This window comes from Macaca mulatta, chromosome 4 (genome assembly GCF_049350105.2).
Source record: "Macaca mulatta isolate MMU2019108-1 chromosome 4, T2T-MMU8v2.0, whole genome shotgun sequence".
Taxonomy (NCBI): Eukaryota; Metazoa; Chordata; class Mammalia; order Primates; family Cercopithecidae; genus Macaca; species Macaca mulatta.
This window is the reverse complement of record NC_133409.1, coordinates 149790603-149804771: the sequence shown is the minus strand read 5'-3', so window position 1 is coordinate 149804771 and position 14169 is coordinate 149790603. Positions and strand designations below refer to the sequence as shown.

At 40.6% G+C, this 14169-nt stretch overlaps 1 protein-coding gene across 1 annotated transcript in view; it reads right to left on the bottom strand.

Annotated features, from left to right (window-relative positions):
* The window catches only part of LOC705588 (HLA class II histocompatibility antigen, DRB1-4 beta chain-like), a 117421-nt gene that overhangs the window by 8517 nt on the left and 94735 nt on the right, over nucleotides 1-14169 (bottom strand). The window lies entirely within an intron of this gene.

Genomic DNA, 14169 nt, shown 5'->3' with positions numbered 1-14169 from the left:
CAGAGATTCAGCATGAAGGTCCTCTTCTGAAACAATTTTCTTCTTTAAACGATTGTTTTAATTTAGTACTTGAAAGGTTTGATCCAGTTGCATGTAAAACACTTTAATTGGGGCACTATTTTTAGCCAGCTCTGTGCTGGTCAGTGATGTGTTCTCAAGTTTGAGCCTTGTAAGAGCATTCATTTCCCACTTGACAAGAGAATTGTTTGCAGAAGGGAGTGTGTGAGTGTGTTTAGGAGTAAAGGAGATGGAGGGAACACGGTTGCCAATGTGCAGACCTTTAATCTGGTCCTTATTGCACCATATCTTAATGTTGTAGATTTGGGAAAATTACTTCATATCTCACAGTTGAAATGAAGGCACCGTGATCTTTCAGGTCTTTCAATACTGGAAAATACTGTGATTCTCTGGACACCTCAAGAAGCAGCAGCCCCAGGTATCTGATGATATGACGGAATGACAACTGTTGACTAGGAGTGCAATCTGCACCTCTTTACAGGTAGGGATGTCTCTAATAAGTTAAAGGAAATGAAAGTTTTTAATAGTTTAATCTGAATAAAAGGTTTTTTCAAATGTGTCTCCTGATACTGCCCTCAAGTTTAGTGGCACCTCCAAACCACACACAGGCAAGGGGTTTGCAGGGTCACCTATGTGCAATGGAGGGTCTGAAGGTGCCTTTGTATAGCACTTACCCTAACAATGTGATAAGGTCAACTGTGCAATCAAAGTATTCAGGGGTCTGAGAGATCGATCAAAGACTCAACGTCAGCTGTTGCCAGAACAACTCTGTTTTAAAATAATTAATATTTTATGTAAAGAGTGTTCAATCCCTCATTCCTGGTTCCTATTATGATCTCCTCATTTGACCGAGGCTATGGCCCTTTACTATTAGGCTTCTCTTGTTTTATCATAAGGGAAGATATAAGAAGACTTTGCTAACTAATATGTTACAGAATTCTCAGAAAAGAGAACCCTAGGGAAAAACTATGAATTACATCAGTTGATGTAATCATATAATTTTACATGTATAATTCTACATTTAGATAATTATTATTCTTTATATTATTATTATTATTATTTTTTCTTTGAGATGGAGTCTCACTCTGTCGCCCAGGTGGGAGTGCAGTGGCGTGATCTTGGCTCACTGCAAGCTCCGCCTCCCGGGTTCATACCATTCTCCTGCCTCAGCCTCCCGAGTAGCTGGGACTACAGGCGTCTGCCATCATGCCCGGCTAATTTTTTTTTTGTATTTTTAGTAGAGATGGGGTTTCACCATGTTAGCCAGGATGGTCTCGATCTCCTGACCTTGTGATCTGTCTGCCCCAGCCTCCCAAAGTGCTGGGATTACAGGCTTGAGCCACCCCTGAGTTCTAGGAGAAGATCTTGCAGAGACATCACCTTTGCCCCAGATGCTGGCCTGGGCCCAGCGAATGGAGCTGCCCACCTCAGGCTGTGAGAAGCTGTGACAGGGGCCACCTGCAGGCTCCACAGATTGGGTGGGAGACCTACCCTACCGCAGCAGGGTCCAGGCCTCTGTGCACTCCACGCCCTCAAGGCTGAGAAGGCCTCCGTGTCCCTGGTCTCCGGGGTGTCTGCTCCCACTGCCTGGCCTCTCCCCGGTCTCTCCCAGCTCCTGCTCTGATCTCAGAGTGGAGGTGGGCCCAGCCCCGGTGCTGCCACAGCCTGGTCGGGTGTGTGCACACTCAGGGCAGCACAGACATACCAGTCTCCTGCCACCTCAGCCATGGGGAAGCTGAGGGAAGATGGGCTGAGGAAACTGGCGTGGCCTACAGGTGCCCCTTGGCATGAGCAGCCTGGTCGCCATGGATAGTGGTAGGAGGCAAACAGCCTCCTGTGCAGAAAGAGGCAGGTCCCTGCTGAAGCTCTGCTCACCAGGCTGGGCTGCCAGTCCTGCTGACAGCAGTGGGAACTTGTGCCTTTTCTGGGCCTGCCCCATGGCCGCCCATGATGTGCACTTCCCTCTGAGGCCTGTAAAAGCCCTGGGCTCAGGCAGACTCGAGCAGAGGACGGAGAGAGCCGAGAGAAAGGACAGGGAGATGCAGGATGCCCTGCTGCAGAGAGGAGTTGCCCTCCTGAGAGGAGCTACCCTCTGTGCGGAGAGCTGAACAGGTGTTGGGACAACCCGGCTATGGAGAGGAGCTGCCCGCTGCAGGTGTCTGAGTTGTTCTATGGCTTAATAAAGCTCCTCTTTGTCCTGCTCACCCTCCACTTGTCTGCATACCTCATTCTTCCTGGACTCAGGACGAGAACTGGGGATCTGCTGCTGAATGGTGAGGTTAAAAAAGCTGTAACACAAACATGGCTGAAACATGCCCCTTGCTCACCATGTCGTGGGCAAAGAAAAGGAGAGAAGCGCTGTGGCTCTTCAGGGAGCCCAAACCTGGGAACTCACTGAGCCAGGGCTGTGACTCACTTTTTGGGCCCTGTGGTTCCTGGGGTCTCCAAGCTTCCAGGTGCCACGTTGTTCCCAGTGCCAGCTGTGGAAGCTGCTTGTGGTGTGCCTGGTCCAGCTGCAGCCTCACAGGGAGCTGACACCCATGGCAGCACCTAGAGCTGCCTGCCCTGCGCAGCTAACATGCCTGGCTTTGCACAGTGGCCAGACCCCACACTCAGTTGCACACACATCCCTCGCCACCTGACTCACCCTCGGCAGGTGTGGGATCCAGGCCAGTAGTGTGAGTTGAGCACTGTGTGCCAGGCAAAGTGGGTGGAATGGGCCCAGCTGGCCTGAGTAAAACTCAGGCAAAGGCATTACTAACCACAGGATTCTGGAAGAAAAGCAACACCCCAGTGATCCTGTAGCAGTTACATGCTTAGCCTGGCTCTGTTTCCCCACCCAAATCTCATCTTGAATTGTAATACCCATAATCTCCACACGTCCAGTGAGGGACCTGGTGGGAGGTGATTAGATCACCGGGACCGTTTCCCCCATGCTGTTCTTGAGATAGTGAGTGAGATCTCATGAGATCTGATGGTTTTTGTAAGTGACAGTTCCTCCTACGGGTACATTCTCTCTCACCTGCTGCCGTATAAGATGATCCTCTTCCCCTTCTGCCATGATTGTAAGTTTCCTGAGGCCTTCCCATCCATACAGGACTGTGAGTCAATTAAACCTTTCTCCTGCCGGACACAGTGGCTCACACCTGTAACCCCAGCACTTTGGGAGACCTAAGCAGGTGGATTACGAGGTCAGGAGATCAAGCCCTCCTGGCTAACACGGTGAAACCCTGTCTGTACTAAAAATACAAAAAATTAGCTGGGGCTGGGTGCGGTGGCTCACACCTGTAATCCCAGCACTTTGGGAGGCCAAGGCAGGCAGATGACCTGAGGTTGGGAGTTTGAGACCAGCCTGACCAGCATGGAGAAATCCCATCTCTACTAAAAAAATACAAAAATCAGTCGGGCATGGTGGAGCATGCCTATAATCCCAGCTACTCGGGAAGCTGAGGCAGGAGAATTGCTTGAACCAGGAAGGTGGATGTGGCAGTGAGTTGAGGTTGTGCCATTGCACTCCACGCTGGGCAACAAGAGCGAAATTTAGTCTCAAAAAAAAAAAAAAAATTAGCCAGGCAATGTGGCATGCGCCTGTCTTCCCAGTTACTCAGGAGGCGGAGGCAGGAGACTTGCTTGAACCCAGGAGGCGGAGGTTGTAGTGAGCTGAGATCGCACCACTGCACTCCAGCCTGGAGACAGAGCGAGAATCTGTCTCAAAAAAAAAAAAAAAAAAAAAAAAAAAAAAAAAAACTTTTCCTGTGGGAAGGCTTAAGGCTGGAGCTTGAGTTTGTTCCTTCCAATGCCCAGACTTCAGGTTTGATTCCCTCTTCAATCAGGGGACAACAAATGGTTAACCTTCCCCCATATTCATGTAGATAATAGTTCCAGCTTTGGTTAATATGTCCCTCCCTAATAAGAGTATGGGACTTTCAGGCACAACAAGAAAGGCATGTGAAAAGAGCAAAGTCTCCCAATTACAACTGAGGAAGTGGGAGAAATACCTGGTTACAGGCTGTCCCAGGATTCCTCTTATAGTAACGGGCCTTGAGGACAGCTGTCCAGGACAGGAGATTAACACTGAGAAAGCCGTGCCGGTGTCCAGGAGGAAGTCAATTTCCTGGCCCTCAATGGTTAGACATACCTGGGGCTCAGTGAGAGTGATGACATGGTGACATGATGACATGCCCGCTTGGGTCCCCTTCCACGCTGTGGAAGCTTTGTTCTTTCATTCTTCACAGTAAATCTTGCTGCTGCTCACTCTTTGGGTCTGCACTACCTTTATGAGCAGTAACACTCACCAGAAGGGTCTGCGGCTTCATTCCTGAAGTCAGCGAGACCACGAACCCACCCGGAGGAACAAAACCCCAGAGGCACCACCTTTAAGAGCTGTAACACTCACTGCGAAGGTCTGTGGCTTCATTCCTGAAGTCAGCAAGACCACGAGCCCCCAGAAGGAAGAAACTCTGGACACATCTGAACATCGGGAAGGAACAAACTCCAGACATACCATCTTTGAGAACTGTAACACTCACCGCAAGTGTCTGTGGCTTCATTCTCAAAGTCAGTGAGACGAAGAACCCACCGGTAGGAAACAATTCCAGACACACTAGCACAGTAGCAAAACCAGGAAACTGACTTTGGTATAATATGTGTCCATACTTCTATGCCTGTGTCTTATCATACTTGCAGGTTTATGTAACCACCACACAATCCAATGAGAGCTATTCCATCCCACAGAGCTCTCCCACCATGCTGCCCTTTAGCGTCATGCCTTACTCCTTACACATTATCACCCTGACAACTGACAACCACTAATCTCTTCTCCACCAATCTCTAGAATTGTGTCATTTTGAAAATGTTACATAAATAGAATCACACAGTACGTGATTTTTGTGACTGGCATTTTCCCTTCAGCATAATGTCCTTGAGATCCATCCGAGTTGTTGCATGTATCAACAGTTTGCTCTTTTTTATTGCTAAGGAATACTTCATTAGATGGAGCCACTGCAGTTTAACTATTTGCCTTTTGTGGGACATTTTGGCTGTTCCTAGTTTTGGGGCAATTACAAATAAAGCTGTTGTGAACATTTGTGTAAGATTTTTGTGTGAACATGTATTTTTATTTCTCTGATATAAATGTCCCAGAATGTAATTCCTGGCTCATATGGCAAATATATGTCTAGTTCTTCAAGGCACCAGCCAAACTATTCTCTAGAAAGACTATGCCATTTTACATTCTCACAATCAATGTATGTGAAATCCAGTTTTTCTGCATTCTCACCAGCATTTACATTGTCATTTTTCTAAAAAATTTAGCTGTATTAAGAGGTTTGGGAGCTGGGGGCCGTGGCTCATGCCTTAATCCCAGCACTTTGGGAGGCCGAGGCAGGTAGATCACGAGGTCAGGAGATGGAGACCATCCTGGCTAACACGGTGAAACCCCATCTCTATTAAAAATACAAAAAATTAGCTAGGCATGGTGGTGGGCGCCTGTAGTCTGAGCTATTCGGGAGACTGAGGCAGGAGAATGGCGTGAACCCAGGAGGCGGAGCCAAGATAGCACCGCTGCACTCCAGCCTGGGCGAGAGAGGGAGACTATCAAAAAAAAAAAAAAAGATGTGTAGCACTATTACATCAAGGTCTTCATTTGCATTTCTCTGAAGGCTAGTGATTGGCATGTCATTCATTGTGCTTATTTGCCAGGTACATATATATCTTCTGTGATAAAATGCTTCATATCATATCTTTTGTCCATTTTGTCATTAAATTTCATAGTCTGCAGGCTATAGATTTTATAGCAGAGTTTTTATAGTTGATTATGTATTCTAGATAATGTATTCTTGGTAATATATGCAGTTTTAAATATTTTCTCCATATCTCTAGCTTACTTTTCATTTCTTAGCAGGATACCTTACAGAAAAACAGGTTGTTTTTTTTTTTTTTTTTGATAAAGCCACATCTATTGATTTGATTTTGTTTGTTTTTTGTGTTTGTGGGTTTGGTTTTTTTTTCCCTGAGACAGAGTCTTCCTCTATCGTCCAGGCTGGAATGCAGTTGCGTGGTCTTGGCTCACTGCAAGCTCCGCCTCCCGGGTTCAGGCCATTCTGCCTAAGCCTCCTAAGTAACTGGGACTACAGGCGTCTGCTACTAAGCCTGGCTAATTTTTTGCCTGGTCTGTGTTTTTGTTTTTTACCCGTAGCGCTTTGGTGTCATGTCTATGAACTCAGAACTAGACACCAGGCCCTAGCTCCTGACGATTTTCTCATATGTTTTTTCTAAACCTTTAACATGTAGACATGATTTAATTGGGGGCAAATGTTTTCATAAGATGTGAGAATTTGTTAAGTTTCTTTCTTGCATCTTTTTCCTTTTGCTTCCTTTTTTATTTTATTTGGTTTTGTTTTTGTCTATGGATTTCCACTTTCTCCTGGACTGTATTTTGAAAAGATACAGACTATATTACCTCCATTGAATTATTATGATTCTGTGTCAAAATGAGTTGGCATAGGTGTTTCCCTTTGTTGGTCAGGTTGGTCTGGAAATCCCAACCTCAGGTGATCCGCCTGCCTTGGCCTCCCAAAATGCTGGGATTACAGGTGTGAGCCCCAGAGTTCTGCCCTCATATGCTTTTTTTTTTTTTTCCATCTTGCTTTAGGTTATTTTGGACTACTTTTTTAGATTCTTGAGGTGGGAACTAAGATTATTGGTTTCTGACCTTTTCTCTTTTTCAGTGTGTACATTTTGTACTACAAACAGTTTTTGAAAGCACTGCTTTAGCTATGTACCAAAGATTTTGATATATTTTCATTTTCACTTAGTTGAATACATTTTTTATTTTCCTTAAGACATCTGTTTTGATCCACAGGTAATTTAAAAGTATGTTATTTAGTTCCCATGTGTTTGGAGTTCTACCGATTTTCTTCACGTTATTGATTTCTGGTTTAACTCCATTGCTTCCAGAGAACACAGTCTGTATGATTTCAATTCTTTCACATTTGTTGAGGTTATTTTATGGTCCAGGGTATGATCTACATTGGTAAATATTCCATGGACAGTTAAAAATGTGTATTCTTCTGTTTGGTGTGGTGGTCTGTAAATGTCTATTAGATCTTATTGGTGGATAGTTTTGTTGGGTTTCATTATCTGGCTGAGTTTTTGTACAGTTTTATTAATATTTCAGAGATGGTTTGTGAATTCTCAAAGTTTAACTGTGTATTTATCTATTTCTCCTTCCAGTTCTGATAATTTGCTCTACTTATTTGTAACTCAGTTTTTGCTGCACACACATTTCGAGTTGCTATGCCTTGGTTCTGAATTAACACTTTTATCTTTATTGTTTCTGTTTGTCTCTTAGAATATCCATTGCTCTGTGTATTTTATGTTATCTGATATTATAGCCATTTATGCTTTCTTTGACAGATGTTTGTATGGTTTATTTTTTTTCCATTCTTCTATTTCAGCCTTCCACTTTTGTAATATTTGCAGTAAGTTGCTAATAGTGAGAAGCGAAGCCAGCTGGACTTCTGGGTCGGGTGGCAACTTGAATAACTTTTCAGTGGCAAGGTAGAGGTTTGTATTCTTAGTAATATCTGTGGTTTTAAATATTTTCTTTTAAAATATTAAAAGAAGTTTGTAAAAGAGGTTTGTAAAATGCACCAATCAGTGCTCTGTAAAAACACACCACTCAACGCTCTGTAGCTAGCTAAAGGTTTATAAAATGTACCAATTAGCACTCTGTAAAATGGACCAGTCAGCACTCTGTAAGATGGACCAATCAGTACTCTGTAAAATGGATCAATCATTAGGACATGGATGGGGACAAGTAAGGGAATAAAAGCTGGCCACCCCAGCCAGCAACAGAAACCTGCTCGGTTCCCTTCCCACACTGTGGAAGCTTTGTTCTTTTGCTCTTCACAATAAATCTTGCTGCTGCTTGTTCTTTGGGTCCCTGCCAACTTTAAGGGTTGTAACACTCACTGGGAAGGTCCATGGCTTCATTCTTGAAGTCAGTGAGATCACAAACCCCATTGTTAAAGTCAGTGAGACCACGAACCCACCAGAAGGAACAAACTCTGGACACAATAGGTACTATATCTATGGTTCATTATTTTTCACTCTGATGTTTGTCTTTTCAGACAATTTACATGTAATGCAATTGTTAATATGTGACTTCTTATGACTGCCATCTGTTTTTTGTTTTCTTTTTTGTTTCCTTTGGTTTTAGCTTCTCTGTTTGCTTTTCCTGTTTTTTGATATGTTCCTTAAGCAATTTTTAGAATTCCATTTTGTAATCAATCATTTTATTGGTGTATCTCGTATAGTTTTTGTGATTTATCTATTAACATAACATAATGTACTGGTGCTGACATTTTGTCAATTCGACTAAAGTGTAGATACTTTGCCTCCTTTATATTCCTTTCCATTCCTGCATTTATAATAGACCTTTTTTTATTTTCTCTACTTGCATCAAAAACCACATCTGACAATGTTGTAATTTTTGCCTCAACCATCAAATTAATTTACAAAACTGAAGAAAAGTCTGTCGTCTCAACCCATATTTTTAATCATCCTATCGTTTATTTTTTTTCCTGATCGTCCAGGATTTCTTCCATTATCATTTCTATTCCAGTTCAAGCACTTCCTTTAGCTCTTGTTTTAGGATAAGTCAGCAAATTCTCTTGATTTTCCTTTCTCTAAGAATGTCATGGTCGGGCGTGGTGGCTCATGCCTGTAATCCCAGCACTTTCAGAGGCCAAGGCAGGTGGATCCCCTGACTCAGGAGTTCGAGACCAGCCTGGGCTACATGAGCAAACCCTGTCTTGGCCGAAAATACAAAAATTAGCCAGGCGTGGTGGTGCGTGTCTGTAATCCCAGCTACTCAGCAGGCTGAGGTGTGAGGATCGTATGAGCCTGGGAGGCAGAGACTGCAGTGAGCCATGGTCGTGCTACTGCCCTCAAGCCTGATGAAAGAGCAAGACTCCATCTAAACAACAAAACAAAACAAAAACAAAGAATGTCATGATAGAACCTTGATTTTATAATAATATTTTTCTGGTTATACATTCTAGGTTAACATTACTTTCAGCCATTAAAATAACTTGTGCTACTTCTGACTGGGCTGCATGATTTCTAATGAGCAATCCACTGTTATTTAATTTATTTTCTCCTATGCAGGAGATGTCATTTCTCTCTTGTTGCTTTCAAGAGTTTTTTGGGGGAGGCTGAAGCTGGAGAATGGCGTGAGCCAGGAGGCGGAGCTTGCAGTGAACCGAGATCATGCCACTGCACTCCAGCCTGGGCTACAGAGCGAGACTCTGTCTCAAAAAAAAAGAAAAAAAAAAAGGAATTTTTTTTTTGGTCTAAATTCCTTTGGATTTATCTTCGTTTGGGTTTGCACAGATTCTTGAATTTTTACATTTAAGTCTTTGTCCATATTTGGAAAATAGTCAATCTTCCTTCAAAGACTCTTTGGGCTTCACCCATTTGTCATATCCCTTTAAGACTCCAGTGACACAAATTTCATATCTCTTGTTATAGTCTTACAGATTTATCAGCATGAAATAATATGAACAACTTTACAAAATAAATTTGCATGTAATGAATAAATTAGTCAAAATGTACTATGTACTGAAGCTGACAAATACCATAAAATATGAAGAGTTCCACATCTTATAGAGAAAGTAAGCCCATTCCGTAAAGCTTTCCCAAGACAAAACCGCAGGTTCATCCAGTTTCAGTAACTATTTTCAACTATTTAAGGAAAAAACAACACTAACTTTATGCAAACTTCAAACATATTTGAAAAAAGGAGAAATACTTGCAGTTATGTTTAATGAGATCTGTGTAAACTTTAAGACCTGAAAAGAACTCTACAACAAGTAGGCATTTGTGGACCAATAACTCTTATGAGCCAAGTTCTTAAGAAAATATTAGCCAGCTGAATTCAGTGATATAAAAGATGGCTACTACCTCATGACCAAGTGGAGTTTATTGCAGAAATTCAAGGTTGTTGGCACATGTGAGAATCAATTACTGTGATTCACTACATTAGCTGAAGGAAGGAGAAAAGACATGCAACCACCTTGATAGAGTCTTGAAGTATTTGAAAGAATTCAGCATTTGGCCTTAATTTTTAAAAAATCTGGCCAGGGGTGGTGGCTCATGCCTGTAATTCCAGCACTTTGGGTGGCTGAGTTGGGTGAATCGCTTCAGGTCGGGAGTTCGAGACCAGCCTGACCAAAAGGAGAAACCCTGTCTCTAGTAAATATACAAAATTAGCCAGGCATGGTGGCGCGTGCCTGTAGTCCCAGGTACCCAGGAGGCTGAGGCAAGAGAATTGCTTGAACCTGGGAGGCAGAGGCTGCAGTGAGCTGAGATTGCACCACTGCACTCCAGCCTGGGCAACAAAAGCAAAGCTCCGTCTCAAAAAATAAATAAACAAAAACAAAAATCTGTTTGCAAACTTGTATTTAAAAGGTATTTCTTCAGTCTAAGAAATGGTTGCTAACCTATTGCACACATTAGTCTCAGCAGTGAAATAAATGTAAAACTGTCTCTCATATCTGCAGTAGTAGAAGAGTTAGACAATGAAAATGGCAAGAAAAATATATGAAAGAGATAATAATTGCATCCAGGTAAAGTTGTCATTATTTACTCTTGACCTAATCAGGTACTTAGAAAATAAAAAATAATAGACAAACTCATAGATTTAATAAGTAAATGTAAATAAGGTTGCTGGATACAAAGTCGCTATACATTAAACCAATTATGTTATTGATATAGTTTGGATGTTTGCCCCCTCCAGATCTCATGTTGAAATGTAACCTCCATTGTTGCATTCTTTTATAATACAAGAATTTAAAACAATTTTTTTTTCTAAGGACTGCTTTGGTTGCATAACAAAAATTTTATATACTCATTTCAGTATTATTTTATTTAAAATTATCTTCTAATTTTCCTTCTGATTTTATTTGACAAGTCATAGATTATTTAGAAACATATTCTTTTACTTCCAAAAATTTGGCCAATGTTCTTCATCTTATTTGTAATTTGATAAGACTGTGTTCAGATAATATACTCTGTATGATTTTATGCTTGTGAAAGTAATTGAGACTACTTTTATCGTCATAGTATTTGTTCTATTTCATGGATAATCTTTGTGCAATATAAATAAATAAACATTCTGTAGTTCTCAGATGTCAGTATATATGTCAATTACAAATGCCAGCTCAGTCAAGATGGTTGAAAGATGGTTCCTATCTTGATTTCCTTCCTGATCTTTGTTTGCACGAAGCTACAGAGATGTTTGTTGTCTTCTTCTACCTCCCTAGTCCCCACACCACCAGCATGAAGTCAGAAAACGTTCTGGAAGGAAACTCAGCTGGCAGGGTAAAGTAGATATATGTTATTCAGGGGGCCTCTATAGATTGTAATGCAGCACACAAGCCCACGGGGCTGTTTACAACTCAACTGCTTTGTCCTCAGTTCCTATCTCCCTTCTCAGCCAGGCTCAATATTTCCCTCCGTTAAGATTTCGTAGAGGGGTCAAAGAATAAGAGTGGACATTTGTCCCTGCTCACCTAAGTGGAATTTATTTATCTCCGGAATTTGGAATTTTTATACTTTTTGATCTATGGCTCAATAAAATTTTAAAAATAAGATTATTTTCCAGTTTATCCATTTAGTCTAGTCTATATATTTTTTTGTTCTTATAGTAACAATGACAATTCTTATAATTTTCTACTTCCTAATTGGCATTGTTATATGATTTTTTTTCAATTCATGTTGATAGTCCTACATAATTTACTTAAAGCCCTGTATATTATTCCTTTCTATGTCTATACCACAATTTACCTTTCCTCTAAATATTGAGAATATTTCCTTTCTCTCCTGCTACATTTTTTATATGTCATCATGGACGTACAAGGAAAAATGTACTGAGACTGTAAAAACCTAGAGTGGAAATACTGTATTATCCAAACGACTCAGGGTTACATCAATCTATGCTCACAGTGCCCCACAGGACACCAAATGTCATCCTGCAGTGTGCTGTCACTTCACATGCTGCATAGTTTTTAGTACAAAATTTTAGTACAAAATTTTTATAATCAAGACAAATTAATCAGTTTTTCTTTTAGAATTTCAAAAGGTTTTTGTTATTGCAAACCATGGCTCAAAACGACCAATTTTAGATTTCTTTGGGCTCATGTAGGATTGTTTCCTGAAGACAGATGTTTAGAATGGGATTTTTGTTATTTTCATCAAGCATGTAACAATTGCATTTTGAGTTTTAACAGCACACTGCCATCCACTCACAATCCTAATAATATAGGAGAATCTATTCCCATAGAATCTTCTAAATCCTTGATTTTAAAACAAGCTATTGTATTTTCCAGTTTTTTGGGGGAGAAATTGCTGTTTGAATTTGGATTTTTCCGTTCATTGGTGAGTTTGAGCAAATATTTGACTATTGGAATATTCTCTTCTATAGTCAGTCTATATCTTTTGCCCAATTTTCCGTGGCATTTCCATTAATTAATTTATTGATTAATTAGCAATTTTTCATAAGGAAGTTAACCCATTGTCTGTCTTATGTGATCAAATTTTTTTCTGAGCGTCATATACTTCTTTTAATTTTGTTATTTTCTTCATGCAAAGAAGTCAGTAATTTTCTTCAAATATTTTTTCATTTGTATCTTCTGGATTTTGTCTTGTTTACAAATCTTATTTTTTAAGAAAGAATTATTTTAACAGGATTCCTAAGGCTTCATTTACATACTATGAGATTCATTCCTTCCATATGTAAAATGTAATGATCTTAGTAAATCAGTACATTCGTGCAATTATCACAATAATTCAGGTTTTTTAAAAACATTTCTGTTATGTCCAAAATTTCTCTATTTACAGTTAATTCCCACCGATACCCCAAGCCTTAGGCACCCAATGATCTGCTTTTTGCATCAATCAATTTACCTCTTCTACGTATTTCAAGTGAATGAAATTATACATTATGTAACCTTTTGTGTCCAGTTTCCTTCACTTAGTTAACATTATTGAAGTTCATCAGTTTTGTAGTATGTATCATCATTTTGTCCCTTTTCATTTCTTTTTATTTATTTTCTCTTTTTTCATTTGTGTAAATTTATAAGGTCCAAGTGTAGTTTTGTTACCTGTGTAGATTGCATAGTGGTGAAGTCAGTGTTCCACAGTATCCATCACCCCAATCACATGCATTGTACCCATTAAGTAATCTCTCATTACCCGGAGTGCAAGTGTTGAAACTTGCCTTGGGAAAACTACCCTCATGTTCATGGTATCTCCCCTGCCAGTTAAGTCTGGTTTTGTTCCCTTTTATTGTTGAATGATATTGCCTTGCATGGATGTAGTTTATCCATTTTGTTATTCCATTTACTAGTTGAAGGATATCTGGATTGTTTTCAGTTTGGGCCTACTATGGCTAATGCTGTTCTGAACTCTTAAACATGTATCTTCATGAGGACATACATTTTTATGTCTCTTAGGTAGATTCCAAGGAGTGAAATTGCTGGGTCATATGGCAAACATATGTTAAACTTTTAAAGAAATTGCCAAATTTCCAGGTATTTGTAAAATCGTACACTCCCACCAGCAACACATAAGGGTTTAGAAAGTCTGTTTGTCTTCAAATATAATTACAATGATGATAGTATTAGAAATAACATCTGTCTTGTGAATTTTATATTTTCTCTTTATGTTTCAATTTTTATTCATCCAGGATCCATTTGGTGAAAGAAATGACTTTGGAATACAACTTACCACAAACTGAAACTAAATCTCAACTCTTTCTGGTTCTAATTCTAGACTCTGTTTTACTGGCATATTTAATAAAAAATAAAGAATAAGTAACACTTTTTTTTGTTTTTTTGTTTGTTTGTTTGTTTGTTTGTTTTGAGACAGAGTCTTTCTGTCACGCAGGCTGGGGTGCAGTGGCATGATCTTGGCTCACTACAAGCTCCAACTCCTGGGTTCACGTCATTCTCCCACCTCAGCCTGTGGAGTAGCTGGGACTACAGGTGCCTGCCACCATGCCTGGCTAATTTTGTTTTTTGTATTTTTAGTGGAGACGTGGTTTCACCGTGTTAGCCAGGATGGTCTTGATCTCCTGACCTCATGGTC